General features: G+C 37.4%; 1 protein-coding gene across 3 annotated transcripts in view; it reads left to right on the top strand.

The window, feature by feature from the left end:
* The window catches only part of NAALADL2 (N-acetylated alpha-linked acidic dipeptidase like 2), a 935,367-nt gene that overhangs the window by 374,245 nt on the left and 543,072 nt on the right, over positions 1-18,050 (top strand). The gene's annotated exons all lie outside the window — the stretch shown is intronic.

Here is an 18,050-nt window from a genome sequence, read left to right as displayed (position 1 = left end):
AAATGAACCAGTAGTCAGCAAACTAGTATGTCATGTTTATTAAGATCTGATTTGCCCAGCCTCTTCCAGTAATGAGCACAGCACAAAAATATTTATGTGGAAGTGTTTTTTCTTGAGAGGATTCTTTTAATACATTTTCACTGTTATTTAACATTTCAAGCTACAAATGCATAAACCAGTTTGGAAAAACACTGGGGATTTTGATGTTTCCATGTCAAAGTGACCTTTTGTGATGCTTCTATTTAATGTTTTGCTAATACAAAAGGCAACAAACTGTGAGAACACACACAATGAAATGAGAACAAATATTCCTCCCATCCAGGTTTTTTACCCTTTTATGTCGTTAGTATATGATTTGTTCTAACACTTCACTGTACTCAGAAAAATACAAAAAACAAAACTAGAAAAATAGCTGGATTGCGAAGACAAAATGGCACTTTAATAAACTCTGCTGCTTTATTCTTCTCCTCTGTATCCCACAAGGGAGTCGTACACCCATCTGGAGCTTAAAGGACACATCACTAGAATTAACACGATGAACTTGGTTTATCTATAAAACGGGACATTATGAAAATACATTAATATAGTAAATTCTGCCCTCATCACAAAATCCATTGCAGAATTATTAACATCCTAGGCACTCTTGGAGCTGGCTAGGAAATGGATGCATTCTAATTAGAGTTGGTCAGATAATATGAATTGAACACTTTATTCAATGAATGTTTGCATTTTAGTTGGTTAAATCATTAGTCAAATACATTTTCACATCAGTCAACCAGCTCTGTAAACTGTGGACAGTATTAGTAGGTGGAAGCCCATGTTGTCGTGGGCATATAGTCAGTAAAGTGTAAAAAAACCAAAACAAAAATGGCTGAGAACTTATGAATCTCAGTCATGATTCAATGTGGTGATATTTTAAACAAAAAGAGCTGTCAACCATGCTTGTAATTGTTTCCATTGTTTCACACTGCCATACAGAGTGACAGTCCTGTAATCTTATTATATAGATGATATATAATTTTTGATCAGCAATAAATTAAATGTAAAGAATCCCCATTAAATCCCTGTGTCCATCTTCTCATTTAACAGGAAGACAAGGTTCTCTGGCAAACACAAGTCACCTCCCATCCCATATTTTGCAGTGGAATTTCATCATTTAACATTGTTACACTATAAACATGTTGTGGTATCTCCTATCTTTTCAAATTATGAAGTCCCACTAAAAGACAGTATATACACGGACTAACTATTTGTTACTGCACAGTGATTTTGATGCTACATTATGTCTTTCTCTGAGGGATACAGAGATATTGTTAGGTTTCAGAGGAACAGCCGTGTTAGTCTGTATTCACAAAAAGAAAAGGAGTACTTGTGGCACCTTAGAGACTAACCAATTTATTTGAGCATGAGCTTTCGTGAGCTACAGCTCACTTCATCAGATGTATACCGTGGAAACTGCTATATTGTTGGAGCACAGAATGCATCCTGTAACAGCACCTCTGTAGCACACCTTCTGTTGCTTCTTAAAACAAGACAGCTATGTTGCTTTACCTCTCTGCGATTTTGCTTTTTCTTTCTTACCCATTTATTCTCATACCCATCCATGGGATGCCCAGGACACATCTCTATGGGCCTGATCTGAAGCTCCTTGAAGTTAATGGAAAGATCTCCCACTGACTTTGATGGGCTGTTAATTAAAGCCTTTATGTTTTGGACTCCACTCATTCCTTTCTTGAATGTCATGTTTCTACTCCATGTATCCAGAATGACAGTTCCTTTTCTTATGCAGAGAGTACTACTTGCCAGTCACCCAAAGGTTCTCCAAATAGTCTTGATATCTTCCCTTCAATTTTTGTTTGGGAATATACTGTTTTAATGAGCTCAATTCAATTTAGAAATAATAATCATAAAAAATCTTCTTTGTAATCATTTATATTGCTTGCTTTCCTTTCTAATCCTCTTCACTTTGATCATTATGTCTGTCCAGAAATAAAAAAGTATTAAGCCTAACACTTCCTTGATGCTTTCACATTTTACAGGGAAGATGCTCTGTTCTAACTTGAGAGTCTATCATGTATATATACATCCTTCTGACCTCTTTGTGTCTGCAAAATAGCTAATTCATCTTGTTCGGTTACTCAGTGAATATAGTTATTTTCCTGTCTTACAGAAGATGTTGATATGCAGTATTTTTTTTTTCATTTTGCATTTTTCCCTTTTATGTTTTTGCATAATTTTTTTCTGCTAGAATGAAATATGACGGAAAATGCATTTGCTGTTAATTTGCTGCTTTTACGTATGTCAGAGGAGAGTGGAAAATCACTGCTTAATTAAAAAAACCTAGGGATTTTCACTGTAATTAAATAATCAAACTTGAGCTGTTTTTTTTGAAGGATAAATATTGTTTACTTATCTTTGGAACAATTTGTTCATGCTGTAGGAGTTATTTAATTAAATTATTACCTGCTGTATCACCATCTGTGTACATGTTTTAGAAATATTTGTAACCTTCTTTTATGCGGGTTTTATGAATTGAAGAAAGTGCCAAAAAGGCAGTAAATATACTCAGCAGATGGACTGGGCAACTTCACCCTCCAGGCAGTAAGCATTGATTGTTTTGGGTATAGTTAAGCATTTTTTCTAAATTTAATTATTGTTTTTCAAAAGATGGCAGCAAAGTATTTGTAATAACAAATTATTACTTCTGGAATGAAGATGTAAAGAAATGCATTATGTGTGTAGATAAATGTTACATATTTTCTACATATGCCTAAGGTCATTATTATATAGTTTATTATTTCAAAACAGTCAAATCATTGTCCTTGAGAACAAGAAATTTCAATTTGTTAGCTCTTCCCTACCCTGAGCAATAAACAAAGTTAAGAAGTTGAGCATCTAATGTGGGTGTATATAGTGGGTCCACTAAACAGTTGACATTTAAGGTTTTGAACCAGCAAAGCATTTAATGTGTGCATTTAATATTTAATGCTTTAAGCATGAGAATATCCCTCTGAGATCTGTGGGTGTTTTTGTGTTCTTAAAGTTAAGCACATGCCTGGGTCGTGGAAACCATGGCTCTCTCAGTCTCCATATCCCCATAAAATGCAGCTTCTGTGCAGAGCTGGTGGCAGTCTCTCAGGCAGAAACTCAACCAAAAAACAAAATGTAATTTTATCCTAGATAATTTTGACTTCAGATTGAGGAAAAAAACAAAATACAAATATATCTCCGTGTAAGACAGAACACAGTGGGTGGAATCCTGGCTCCACTGAAGTTAATGGAAAAATTCCTGCTTGTTTTGCTCGGGCCAGGATTTCATTCATTGACTCCTCTGTCACATTCTGTAACCTAAAAGAAATAAAATGTCAGCTACGTTACAACTTCTTCTGCAGAAAGCGGGGGAAGAGTCCTCTATATTATAAGACACAGTATACAGAAAACAAAATGACCTCCTTTCCTTTTGCTTCTGTGGGTCGATAACCAACAAGCTATATGCCCATTTAGAACTTTGAAGACAAGATCCAAGATCTTGTTAACAGACCTGTTATTGGATGTCCAGGATGAGGTGTTGATTATTGGGATGACGTGCTGAAATCAGCTTCTAATACCTAGGAGATGGGCAACCATGAATTGAACAAATTGTAACTTTTACTGTCTCCCAAACAAGGACATATTGTAATACCCCAGTCTTGGGTTAAAGCAGTGGTTCTCAAACTTTTGTACTGGTGACCCCTTTCAAATAGCAAGCCTCTGAGTGCGACCCTCCTCTTATAAATTAAAAACACTTTTTTATATATTTTACACCATTATAAATGCTGGATGCAAAGCAGGGTTTGGGGTGGAGACTGCCAGCTCATGACCCCCCATGTAATAACCTCGCGATCCCCTGAGGGGTCCCGACCCCCAGTTTGAGAACCCCTGGGTTCCACAACATATTATATTTGTCACCATTCCTATTCTTTAGATTGCGTGTTAGATACAATAAATGGTAAAAAGTCTTAGTGATAATTACCAAAGTCTGAATTTATAGAACAGTGCCAAACCTAAACAATAGCAGCTTAATTGGTAAGATATTAAATTCTGATGTGTGGTGGAAAATTATTGTTGGCTTGATCCTGCAAGAAGCTACTGAGTACCCCTATCTCCCCCTGATACTTAGGAGAGTTAAGGAAGCCTAGCACTTCACAGGAGATGCTCAGTCTTTTCTATGATCAGACCTTCTTTGAACAGAAAACCTGGGAAATCTGTCTCAAATACATGTGGGGGCGGTTTCATAGATATAACAATATGTTGCACAAACCTCTGGATATAATACTGTTTGACCTTAGGTCTAAAATCACAGGATTAAATCAAGATCTTTCAATACATGTGATTTATAAAAAAACAAAACAAAACAAAAAAATAAACAAAAAAACACCCGAAGATGACAGATATTGCTTTTCATTCCAGTCTGATTTGGCTCTATGGGCAGTGTGCACAGATTGTAAAGGTCATACGCAAAGATGTTTTTGCTCTGTATACTACCAATAATAGATACTATGGCCCTGATTCTCCTGTTCCTTGCGCATCTTGTAATCATTTATACCTGGGCAAAATAAGCGTCAACTGCCCACAGGTCCTTTTAGCTTCCTGTCCTCATTGCTTTTTTCAACATTTCCCAAGTTAACACCCTCTGCATATTTCTTGCACTAAAATATTTAGTCTTTTGACTGAATTACAGATGTTAATCCTCTCACAGAATGTTTATTATGGAGGCCAAGCTTTTCTAAGTTGGATGCCTAAAGTTAGACACCTCAATTCATAGGGAGTCATCTAAATAAAAGTGACTTAGTGATTTTGCATAGAGACTGAGATTCCACAACTGTCACTGAAGTCAATAGGAGTTCCAGATGTTCTACATCTCTGCAAATCAGGTCACTTTTATATAATATGTATTCTAATTAACCTTTCAGATTCATAGATCTCAAAGTGCTTTGCAAAGGAGGGTAAGGATCATTATCCCTAATGTACAGAAATGAAGTTATGTGCCCAAGATCACCCAGCAGGCCAGTGAGCAAGATGGCAATTGAACCCAGTTCTCTTGAATCTCTGTCCAGTGCTATCCCTACTATGCCACAAGCATCCTGTGGAACTTTAGTCACCCATGGTTGAAGCTTTTGGCCATAATGTTTACCTGTTTGACATCAGAGCATAAGAATGTGCAGAATAGATAAGTTTAATATGTGACTCCAGTAGTGATGGCATTCTGGGTCTAATAAATAAATTATAGCTTGAATAATTAAGGTATTTACTTTCATGTCCCTGATGCTGGTTGCAATAGATAATTCAATCTATTGCAATTATTTTGGTTTAAATTTTAATAAAGGAGTAAAATAGAAAATTGCAGCTCAGATCTATAACAATGTACCATAGCGAATCAGGCAAACTATAATCTTTAACTATTCTCAAAGCCTATAAGTAAAGGTAAGGGTGAGTGGATTTTCAAGATAGCTAGATTTACAATAATCATGTATATCTTCTACCACAGCCCTGTGATCTAAAAGTCTCTTTTAACCAATTGCAGCTGTTTCTACTTTTGAAGGAGTATTCTTTTGGCACGTCTTTGACTGCATTATATTAACAGTCTTGGCAAGTATATGAAGACACGTAATTAAGCTTTTTTCTTTGCCATGTACACTTTATGCTATCATACGCTATACAATATTTATTGTGCAGCTAAATCTGTACTAAAAGTGCAGTATGTAAGTGTGTATAGTGCAGTTTTGAATCCATACTAGGGACAGATCTTAGGTACAAACAGAGATAGGTTTAAAAAAATACTGTATTTATTTAATGGAACAATTACACTTGAAATTAGAGGCTTATTTAGTCATTGTATTTACATTATTATAATAAACATGGTTGTTTCAGGCTGCATGTTGACAGTATAAATATCCTGTGATAATGTTGTCTATATTTTATGACTTAATGAATATTACATTTTCATGCCAGTTGCCTGACATTTAATCTCATAACAGCATAACTTTTATGTGCCATTGGAGATCTTTTATTTTTAATAATATCCCTATTCATAAATAAAATATATAAGCAGTGAGGAGTACTTAAAATAGTTCATGGTAGGCTTTGTAATAGTTTTAATTCATCTAAAAACTATAAATATACCGGAGTATGTAAAATACATATACTGTGTATACTGTTGATAAGTGTGCTGTACAAAAGCAACAAATAAAAGTTGTAATTCTTAAAACTACAGCAACCAAATGTACAAAATGCTTCCTAATATCACTTTCTTGATTCTACTTAATTATAAATTTAGTAGTTTTGTTTTTAATTTAACCAGCTCGGACAACTTTTTCACTCAAGATTTTGGGCCTCTTTTCCTTTCGCTTACACTGTTGTAAATAAGGAGTCAACTGTCTCCACTGAAATAAAGGAGTTATTCCATTGTAAATCTGGTGTAAGTGAAGAAGTAGGTTTTATTTTAAATACTGAGAGCCTGTTCCTGTTCTCACTGAAGCCTATGGAAGCAGGGCTGGGTCCCTTATGTCTTCAACAACTCATGCGCATAAAAAAAGTTAAGTTTAGAAACACAGCAAGTTAGCCATTCCAGCAAAGAGTGTGTTATACAGCGACTGCAGAGCCTTTTTCATGCCCTAAGTTACGGGTGACATGGCAGGAAGGATTTAGATTCAGAATCAGAAGGTTTACATGTGGCGGTCCTGAAATGATGCTCAAGATCTTGTGAATCTCCTGGACAGAACAGATGAACGCTCATGTTAGAAATATTAATAGAGCGATGCAGACCTTGATGTTGAAAATCAACAGACACAAACTTGTCTGTGCACATCATATATAAAGATGTAAATAACCTAGAGAAAGTTATCAAGGAAGGAATAGTGGAGAGTTATCATTGATGGGGATGACTAGCGAGGGCCTGGATAGAGGGTGTGTGGCATATCACTGGACAGTCAGCTGTCGAGTGCTTGAAGTTAACAATGGATTGAGAAAGTTTTGGAAATTTCTGCAACAATATCCCCTGTATTCAGATATGAATAAATAGATTTACTTAATAATCCAGAAATACAAGAAGATTCAGAAGTATCCATCTATTTAATATTTACTATCTATGGAGGTTTTGTCACGGGGAATCATGAGAATTGTGTTTATAAACAGGGTTCATTTTCCTGCAAATAAACTTGTTTTAATATTGCATAGGAGGGAAAAGATAATGGTTTTGGGAGACCTGTTTTGCTCAAAGCTGGGCTTCCTTGTTTTATAGGCTGGTGTAGGTTTGGTGAGTTTGAGGTAGAAGATCTCTGCAGACTGCAGGGAAGGACAGAACATTGCTATAGAAGATCTTTGAAATGACTAAGGAAATCAGATTAACTTTGATACCAAATATAGTGCTATCTGATTGATTGTTTTCCTTTGCACTGAGATTAGCTGTTGCAACTGATTTGATAACAAATACAAACTAAGACTTGAAAAGGGTAAGAAATAAAAATGCCTTTCTTTCGCAAATGTTTGCTTTACTAAATTCACAGGCTTCCTGTGACCTTGGGCATTATTTTAAGATGCTCATAGGTTTCTTGAAAAGGAGCTGTGAGTACAGAGTAGCCAGTGGACAAAGAAGATACCAAATGAACAATTGGGAATATTTCTGAGTCAAGTGGGAGTGGCCTCTTGTGGCAGGTGGGAAAAGGAGGACAAGCTCAAAGTTCCAGGCGTGGGAGCTGATTGGTAGAGTAATGGGCTGCAATCCCATAGTCCTTACTCAGGCAAAACTCCCATTGATTTAATTGATAGTGTGTAAATCAGTGACCGTTTTGCCTGAATAAATATCACAGTTATGCTCATGCTGAGTTGTTGGAATTAATGATTGCTGGAGTTGCAGTTGGTACAAAACACACAATTAATACTGAATGTTTTGAGGCTGTAATTTTAGGCCCATTTGGGTGGTTAATGACAGAATATAGTAATATTTAATGCTTTAAATGTTCAAACGATTGATCATTAATCAATCCTCATAATACCCCTAGGAAGTTATTGAATACATTTTTTATTATCCTCACTTTACAAATTGGGAGACTGAGACAATAAGCTAAAATGACTTGTCCAAGGTCACATAGTGAGTCAGTGACAGAGCCCCGGATTAGACTTCAGGATCTTCTGAATCTTGATTCATTAGTTATTCTTCCATGTAACACTGCCCTCTGTATAGTATATCTAGCATTCCTGGAAAATAAATACAAACTATGTTAGATCTACATAAATCCATGTAATTTATAGTACTATTACTAAATCTTCCTAATATAGTAAAAGTAATAAAGAACATAAAATTGCATTATATTGTCTAACAAAATAGAACATAGCCTTCCTTTGTTGATTATGGTATGTACTCTTTAAAGACAGAGGTCAGAGATGTCCAATGCGTAGCACTAAAGCACTTACATTAGAAAAAGAAAACAGAGTTCTGATTCCCAGTGTCGTTATGGAGAAACTCAACCAAGAACATTCTGACAATGTATAAACTTCACACTGATGCTACTAGCTTTCAATTGCCAATTTCAGAGAGGTATCCAGGCAAAGTTTAATGATCTATGTGAAATATTACAATTGTCAAATATTTTTATGCTGTCCAAAATTATCTTGTTTGAATTGCATTTCATTTGTATGTGTTTTACTGATTTAGTACAAACCATCAGCCTTCTTGTCTATTTCTCAATGCATTAAGCTTTTTCAAATGGCTATTGCTGAAATACCTCACAAAATCTAGGTTAACCATATAGAAGGTTAACAATTGATGTTCTGCTTTAACTCAGCTTACTAAGAAGTACCCTGGTATAAATTCCTTTTTGTTCTCCTAGTTTTAGTGCACAATTTCTTCAATTATGTTCACAAATGTGTTCTTTAAAACAAAAGGAGGTACTCTCTAGACCAGTGGTTCTCAACCAGGGGTACGTGTACCCTGTGCGTTTGCATACCCCTGTGGGTACACAGAGGTCTTCCAGGGGGAACTCAACTCCTGTAGATCAGTTATTCACAACCTGGGGGTTGCCATGGGATGAGTTTAGGGGGATCACAGGTGCAAAGCTGGCATTAAGGGGTGGCAAACAGGGCAATTGCTTGGAGCCCCATGCTAAAAAGGGTCCCACGAAGCTAAGTTACATGCTTCAGTCCCACTGCCTGGAGCTCGGGCTTCAGACAAGGCTCACAAGTGAAAAACAAGCTCTAGTATCACAACGAAATGTAAGTACAATATTTATATTCCAATCTATTTATTTTATAATTATACAGTAAAAATGAGAAAGTAAGCAATTTTTCAGTAACAGTGAGTGGTGACACTTTTGTATTTTTATGTCTGATTTTGTAAGCAGGCAGTTTTTAAGTGAGGTGAAATTTGGGGGTATGCAAGACAAATCAGACCCTTGAAAGGGGTACAGTAGTTCAGAAGAGTTGAGAATGGCTGGTCTAAAACAGTAAGCAGTTTAAGCTTAAACAACTAACTTACTCACTTGTAAAAATTAGTCTAAAAGGTAAAGAAGACCAATTGAAAAGTTTTGCTGTTAAAGGAGCTGAACTGTAAAATGCACATGTAAATGATTGTTCAGTTTATTGTGCCCCTTCTATGGGCAGTTCCACATAGGATATGAGTCTACTAGCTAAAAGTTAAGAAGATAATCCTTTAACTCAATACACAGGCCAATGTTCTTAATGCTGGATGTTTGCAGTTCAATCCCTGGTGGTAATCCTATAGATTCAGAAAATGAAACACGTGCAGTAGAACATTGAAGTTGTTTTACTTGAAACAGCATAAGCGTTAACTTCCAATGAGTAAAAACATGGATCACTACAGAATGGAAAGGTGGCATGAGTAGTTGAGGATGGAAATTACCTTCTAGTGGCATCTTTTCCTGTTCTATTTAGTATAATACCCCATCCTCATTCATCTCAGCAGATACATAGAAGAATGGCTGAGAATGTTTTATAAAGTCAGAAGAAACAAACAGGGTCTATCAAATGAATTAGCATTGCGTCTTCACCTCCAGCCACACACCCAAGGACAGAAGGTTTATCTGCTGTCCCAAGGTCAAGGTCACAATTGGGTGTGTTGGAAAAACTTCAGTGCCAGCTACAGCAGTTTTTGTTTATGTGATGTAATACTAAGTATTGACTTCAAAATAAAGAGGAAAAAGACCCATTAAGAAATTAACAAAAGCACATATGCAGCTGAGATACATAGCTTTAAATTTAGATTTACTCCATCATATGGGACCTAAGTGTGTTTGGAAATACAAATATACTAGATGTCTTATGAATACAAACATACTGGATTTTAGGTAAGATGCTAACAGAGAGACTGAACAGATTAGTGTCTAATATGGGGGGCTGTGTATCCAGGGCACTGCAGATCTATCAAGAAATGAGAAACAGAAAAGAGGGATACATTTGTATTATACATATACATTCACTGACTATTTGGGTTGAGTTAATTCATGTGAGTTTTTGTTTTTAAAGTGAAGCAATAAAGCTCAGTTCAGCATTTGCACATTAGAACATTCAGGAGGCTGAATGTCACACCACGTTGAGTATGTGTGACATAATACATTGTGATGAATTCACAGGAATTGTACACCATGCAAAATTACACCTCTAGGCAGACCCAAATGATCAAACTTGGGCATTTCTGAGATTTGACAGCTTATTTCAGAAGAGACTCAGAAAAGAAGGTCAAAGGTTACTAGACCGATTACTACTACACTGTTAGCCCATAGCTGTAGGAGCCCAAACTCTGCAATATGATACCTTATTGTAATTTTCGCCTTTGTATTGAGTTCCAAGAAGAAGTGGTTGTAGCTTGAAGGCTTTACTGACTGGTATTTGGAAACCATCTTGTACTGTACATCATACACACAATGATTCTGCTTTCCCTCTGGTTTTTCTATGGGTTGGAATAGCCCAGTTGACTTAAATTAGCATATTCTTTCATTTTCTGCGAGCAGAATTTTGTCCTATATATGTGACTGGATAGATTAATTAGCAATAATTATGGTGTGTCAGTGAGTCTGGTCATGTGTATATATGTCTCAGTAAATGTATGTTCATAAACATACTGTACAGTTTGCTGCCGCAGTTGTCATGGCAACTTACTATACTTGAGCTTTAACATCTTGGAATTCACCCAGAAAGTACACTTTGTACAATGGTGAAATAAACTTGTTTGTTCTCTGAATTCTTCAGATACAAATATTTTTTTTTAAAAAAAAGCAGAAAATTATGTAAATAGTTCAAAAAAGCATAACATTATGTTAGTCTATTTTCTCTCATAAGCCATGCATAAAACGATTAAGGCAATCTATCAAAATATAGCAAAACACCAATATAGCCCAATTGTAAATCTTGCCTTCTTCAGCTCTATAATCTATTATTTCTAGAGGTCCCACTTCAGGGTTGAAATTGATAAAACTCAATTAAATCCCACTGAGCAAACAATTGAGAATGAGATTTTATAGACTGTACGTTATAAAAAAACCTGTAAGTTTTCATTTTTTTAGTGTTGACTTATTTTTGCACAGGGAGTCAGTAGACCATGCGATAATAACATCTTATGTCTAAATATCTGAAAGCACTTTACAGATATCAGTGAGTTTAAAAGTTTCTACTCTAAAACATGGCTTTGTAAAAGAGCCATGGGGCTTTATATTCATTGTGCCTCACGTTGATTTCCATATCAAATTTGCTCCGTTTAGAAATAAATAGATTTTCCCCACTAAGTACCAGCCCTGTTATCTCATCCTAAGCTCTAAGAATCAAGTCATTCTTCTCATCTTGTGCACCACTACCAGTTATAAAGGGTCTTCTGGCCAAATTTTGCCCTTAGCTGCACCTATGCAAATCCAACTGTCTTCAGAGTAGGTTCTAAGGGCCAGGTTTTCAAAAGAGCTCAGCACCCGCAAATGGGATTCACCTCCCATTTTAGGCATGAAAATAAAAAGTGGACAGGTTGGGTGTCGAGCTGTTCTAGAACGTGTAGCCATAGGTGTCAGAATGGGAACTCCTGGGTGCTAGTCATGTTTGAAAATTTGGCCCTTATAAAGATATGTACGTAGGAGTTGAGCTCTCTTAAATATCTGGCCTCAGTTGTGGGTGCTGAGGAATTGAACATCTGGCCCTGAGCTTTTGGAATTTGAGAAAGGCCTAATTTTCTATTGCCTTGTGCCCAGAGACGACCTATGCCTGCTGATAGTGGGAGACACAGCCCCGGAACAGCTCAAATCACGCTCCCCCAGCCAAATCCCTCCTCCTGGAAAGCAGCACCTCCCCTGTCCCCCCTTCCTGCAGCTCCCAGCTGTTCTTCCTGTCTCTTGCTCTCTCTGCCTGATGCTGCTTGCACCTTGCCAGCTCACCATGTGACTGAGCAATCTGGGGGTGGGGGGGTAGGACCCATATCCCCCCCCACCCCCCCGATGCATCACCTCTACTTGTGCCTATCATTCTGATTTGGGGTAAAAATTTTAGCAATACCTAATTGATTTAGGAGATGAAGTCCCATTTTCAAAAGTAATTTTAGGCATTTAGCCTAAATCTTACAGAAAGTCAATCTTAGGATCCTAGGATCCTGTCATGGGCACAGAGAGATTGCTGCACCTCCAGAAGAAGTAAAGGCATGAGGCCTGAAGGGTTCCATTCAGAGCGATCAAGGAAGGGGACAGAGGTGCAGTTATCATACAATTGTCCCACCCTTAGATTAGGCCCTGTGGATCCACCATGCTTCCTAAACAAGTCCAGCTGGGTTCAGCACCTGTGATACTTTCCTGTGGGAGTTTGTGACTAGTGGTGAATATAGATAGTGACTAGCCAACCTTTTAAACCCAAATTTTATTTATTTTCACGGTAGAACAAAGTATTTCAAGAAAGGATTTTAAAGCAGACAGGCTACATGGATGTCTGTCTTACCTAAAGGCTTACCATCCCCTGAAGGGCACCTAAGCAGGCCTAGTTTCCCCAGGCACCCCAGTGAGAGCCTGTATCAGTCTGGTTTCCCCAAAAACCTCCACCGTAACTACCACCCCTCTGGAAATAATCTCTTTTTATTCAACTTGAGTTTTTGTTCTTGTCAGTTCGGGTGGGGGGGGGGAAGGAGTCTGGCTCTTCTTGTTAAAAAACAGTTCAGTGGGTTGAACAGAACTCCTCAGAGCCAATGGCTCTGCCATTGTCCTGTAACAACCCTCAAGTGTTTGCTGAGAATGGCTTATTCTGAGCTATTCTTCCTTCCTGATCTTTTCCTTATTAGCCCGCTGTTCAATTAAACCAATATATTCATGTGGTAAAAATTCCAATAGCTAGGTCAATATACAGTATTCAAGTACTCTGCTTCTATCACTGTGCTTATGTTACTTTAGAAAATGGCACCTAGGATCCTATGTCACTTAGGCACTTTTGAAAATTTTATCCTTGGCCTACTTCTGCTCCTGTTGAAGTCATTAGCCAGCATTGCAAGACATTTACATGCCAGATGCGCTAAAGATTCATATGTCCCTTCATGCTTCAACCACCATTCCAGGGGACATGCATCCATGCTGATGATGGGTTCTGCTTGATAAGAATCCAAAGCAGTGCGGACTGACGCATGTTCATTTTCATCATCTGAATCAGATGCCAGCAGACAATTGATTTTCTTTTTTGCTGGTTCAGGTTCTGTAGGCTCCGCATCAGTGTGTTGGTCTTTTTAGACTTCTGAAAGCATGCTCCATACCTTGTCCCTCACAGATTTTGTCCTTCAGATTCTTAAACCTTGGGTCGAGTGCTTTAGAAATTTCACATTGGTAACTTCTTTACGTTTTGTCAAATCTGCAGTGAAAGTGTTCTTAAAACGAATAACTTGTGCTGGGTCATCATCCGAGACTGCTATAACATGAAATATATGGCAGAATGGAGGTAGAGCAGGTTCGCCGTTCCAGGCCAATGGGGGCTGCGGGAAGCAGTGTGGGCCGAGGGATGTGCTGGCCGCCACTTCCCGCAGCCCCCATTGGCTTGGAATGGCAAACCGTGGCCACTGGGAGCTGCAATCGGTCAAACCTGCGGACGCTGCAGGTAAACAAACTGGCCTGGCCCGCCAGCAGATTTCTCTGACAGGCCGCGTGCCAAAGGTTGCCGATCCCTGATCTAGTAAATGGTCTAACTGGTTGTGGTATTTTGAGTAAAAATAAAATGGCTGAGCTATTAAATTTCAAAAAAAGGGGTTACTGTTTATGCAGAGTAACAACAATTTAAAGAAATTTTTATGGTGCGCTTAAATAGATATATAAATGATGTTTATTAACATAGATTCAATTGAAACATGCATTTTAAATGTCATAAATGCATACACTAATTGCATACTGCCAATATACAGTGGCCACCATAAAAAGTTAGCACCTAGTGACAGTTGTCACACCACACAATCTGACATACTGTAGTTATTTCCTTTTCGACCTGTTGGGGAATGCTGAAATTTTAATTGATTGAAATGGCTTTTTAAACACCCACATGAATGTTTTGGTTTGTGTTTAAAGGACCATATATACAAAAGCTGACATTTAAATTAATTTTCAGAGAAATCAATAAAATACAGGTCTGCAAAGATAATGTGGTTTGGCAGCTGTCCATAAGGGCTGACTGTTTTTAACGGAGACCACAGTATATTGATAATATGCAACCCAGTCCCATCCCTAACAAAAGAGCATGAGACACAATGAGGCTATTCATGTGCATAAAACTAAATGTGTGTGTGAGTCTTTGCAGGATCAGGGCCTTCTTGGGATTCTGGATGTTGTTTTGCAAAGCACTGATGCACATGCATAATTTTAAATACATGCCTACATGTTTTGCTAGATGTAGGGTACAGTACTCAGAACCTTGCAGAATCAAGCCCTTGCTTATCTAAGATTAATGGCAAGATTTTCAAGAACATCACGCCAGGTCATTGTTAAAATAAAACAGCACAATGTCCCATCCCAGCAAAAGTGAATGAGTTAAGACAGGCATGTTTATTTGAGCTCTGAATTGTGTCAGTTTCTTTTGAAAGGTTAATTAAATGTAAGTTTTGTGTTTATATTCCTTTAAAAACAAACCAGATTTTCACAGACTTATTTTTTTCTGATCTAAAGTTGTTCCAGTCATTTAAGAAGTTCAGTGGGGCTACTTGTAAGTGTAAAGCTAAGTCTAAGTAAATCATGGTCCAAATGTTTGCAGTTCGATAACCCCTATATTTGCAATATTAAAGTTATTCCCTTGTAGTAACTAACTGAGAAGTACACTGGCAACTGAGAAATACAAGTGAATGATGCAGATACTGCAGTAGCCTTAGGTAAAACTGGCAATGGACTTTCACCCTTGAAAGTTTGGGAAGACTGCTGATCCCTTTCAAGGATGATTGGGCAACAAAATGGCAAATGAAATTTAGTGAGGAAAAATGTAAAGTAATGCACATTGGAAAAAATAACCCCAACTATACATACAATATAATGGGGGCTAATTTAGCTACAACTAATCAGGAAAGAAATCTTGGAGTCATCGTGGATAGTTCGCTGTAGATGTCCGCACAGTGTGCAGCGGCAGTCAAAAAAGCAAACAGGATGTTAGGAATCATTAAAAAATGGATAGAGAATAAGATGGAGAATATCTTATTGCCCTTATATAAATCCATGGTACGCCCACATCTTGAATACTGCGTACAGATGTGGTCTCCTCATCTCAAAAAAGGTATACTGGCATTAGAAAAGGTTCAGAGAAGGGAAACTAAAGTGATTAGTTTCAGAGTAACAGCCGTGTTAGTCTGTATTCGCAAAAAGAAAAGGAGGACTTGTGGCTCCTTAGAGACTAACCAATTTATTTGAGCACCTTAGAGACTAACCAATTTATTTGAGCACCTTAGAGACTAACCAATTTATTTGAGCTACAGCTGAAGCTCACGAAAGCTTATGCTCAAATAAATTGGTTAGTCTCTAAGGTGCCACAAGTCCTCCTTTTCTTTTTGTAAAACGATTAGGGCTTTGGAATGGGTCCAATATGAGGAGAGATTAAAGAGGCTAGGACTTTTCATCTTGGAAAAGAGGAGACTAAGGGGGGATATGATAGAGGTATATAAAATCAGGAGTGGTGTGGAGAAAGTGAAAAAGGAAAAGTTATTGACTTGTTCCCATAATATAAGAACTAGGGGCCACCAAATGAAATTAATGGGCAGCAGGTTTAAAACAAATAAAAGGAAGTTCTTCTTCACTCAGTGCACAGTCAACCTGTGGAACTCCTTGCCTGAGGAGGTTGTGAAGGCTAGGACTATAACAGGGTTTAAAAGAGAACTGGATAAATTCATGGAGGTTAAGTCCATTAATGGCTATTAGCCAGGATGGGTAAGGAATGGTGTCCCTAGCCTCTGTTTGTCAGAGGGTGGAGCTGGATGGCAGGAGAGAGAGATCACTTGATCACTTACCTGTTAGGTTCATTCCCTCTGGAGCACCTGGCATTGCCACTGTTGGGAAACAGGATACTGGGCTGGATAGACCTTTGGTCTGACCCAGTATGGCCAATCTTATGTTCTTATGATGGTCTTAAGCTCCTCTAAATGGCCGCTAATCTGACTGTAACTTTGACCATCTAAAATGTTGTTCTGGGTCATATCTTAGCATCTGTATCTACTTCCCCTGAAGTCAGTGGGAGTTTTGTCTGAGCAGGGATGGAAGGATCAGGTGCAAAATGTGTGTGGGAGATGTGCTATAAAATACTGTATAGTTTACCTTAAGGTGGGTATCCTGTTGGCTGTTGTAAGCCTATCTGCTGTGTCTGTTTTTAGGAAAGGGACATTGAAATGGCAGATGTTCTGTCGGGAAATAGGATTTGTAAATTAGGTACTGTATAGAGCAAGACAATTTTTTTTAAGTATGATAGGCTGTTTCAGTAAATCGTGTTTTGTAGTCTTTTATTCTTTTCAAACATTATTGCTAAACTCTTTTTCTATTTTGTCATATAAAGTGGGTTCATCCAGTATGTGACCCAGAAAATGCCATCTGGAAGCGAGGTCTTAGATCAAGAAAATTTATTAACGGGTAACAAGGAAGGTAGCAGTGCGGATGTCACTCAGATATCCATCATTGTGAGGAGTTAATATGTGTATCTGCATTTCATTCTAATTGATGAGTCTGTCTGATGTTTGAAAAGCATTAAATTGCTGATGCTCATGTGATGGAATGTCTATTGTCAAAGTATGGATGAAAACTGAGCCTCATCACTGCAGTCAGTTTAAAAATGATTTGTAGAGAATTGACTTTGAATGTTTGCATTAGAGGTCAGAGTTCCACTTAGAAGGCTCACACAGCTGTAGAAATGTCTAGAATTGCTAGAGTTATGTTTTACTATTAAGTAAATGCTTTAGGTAAGAATCCCAACTTGGCAGTAATTTTGATTCATTAAAATGGAAAAACTAACTGGAGCAAAGCAGCTGGGACACTTTCTAAGTAAATTCATCAGTCATTCAGAAACTATGCATTTTAATACCTGTAAATAATAGAACAGTCTATCCAAATGGAAGCCTTTTATTGATGTGTAAGTAAAGTTGAGTGTCACCCTCAAATTTCAAACTTTAATCAAACATTCCCTTGCCTTTGCAGTCAGACGAATAAAGCTATTTTATTTATATTTTCTTTAACGTTATTTTTATTTATTTGTTGTACTATCCATAAGACCTACAAGTCCTAGACATGTTCCAGGACCCCTTTGTATTAGACCCTGTATTTTACTTCAGCAGCATGATTGATTTAGATGTCAAGCTAAATGAAATCTGCATACAAAAATTGACATGCGCCATGTTCAAAAGCTCCAAAAAGATATTGAAGTGTACTGCTAAATATTTGTTTTGGAAATTTTGAAAATATATCATTTGTACTCACTGGATTAATGCTATATTAGAGAACTATACAAATTAAAAATGCAGAAAAAACTGCAAGGACAACTTGTATGTTCCCTTGTTAGTACTGAAATATTCCCGACATTCTCATGCTTTTTAATATGTGATG

The sequence above is a fragment of the Caretta caretta genome, chromosome 9, assembly GCF_965140235.1.
Source record: "Caretta caretta isolate rCarCar2 chromosome 9, rCarCar1.hap1, whole genome shotgun sequence".
Lineage (NCBI taxonomy): Eukaryota > Metazoa > Chordata > Testudines > Cheloniidae > Caretta > Caretta caretta.
The sequence above is the reverse complement of the archived record's forward strand: the minus strand, read 5'-3'. Positions and strand labels throughout refer to the sequence as shown.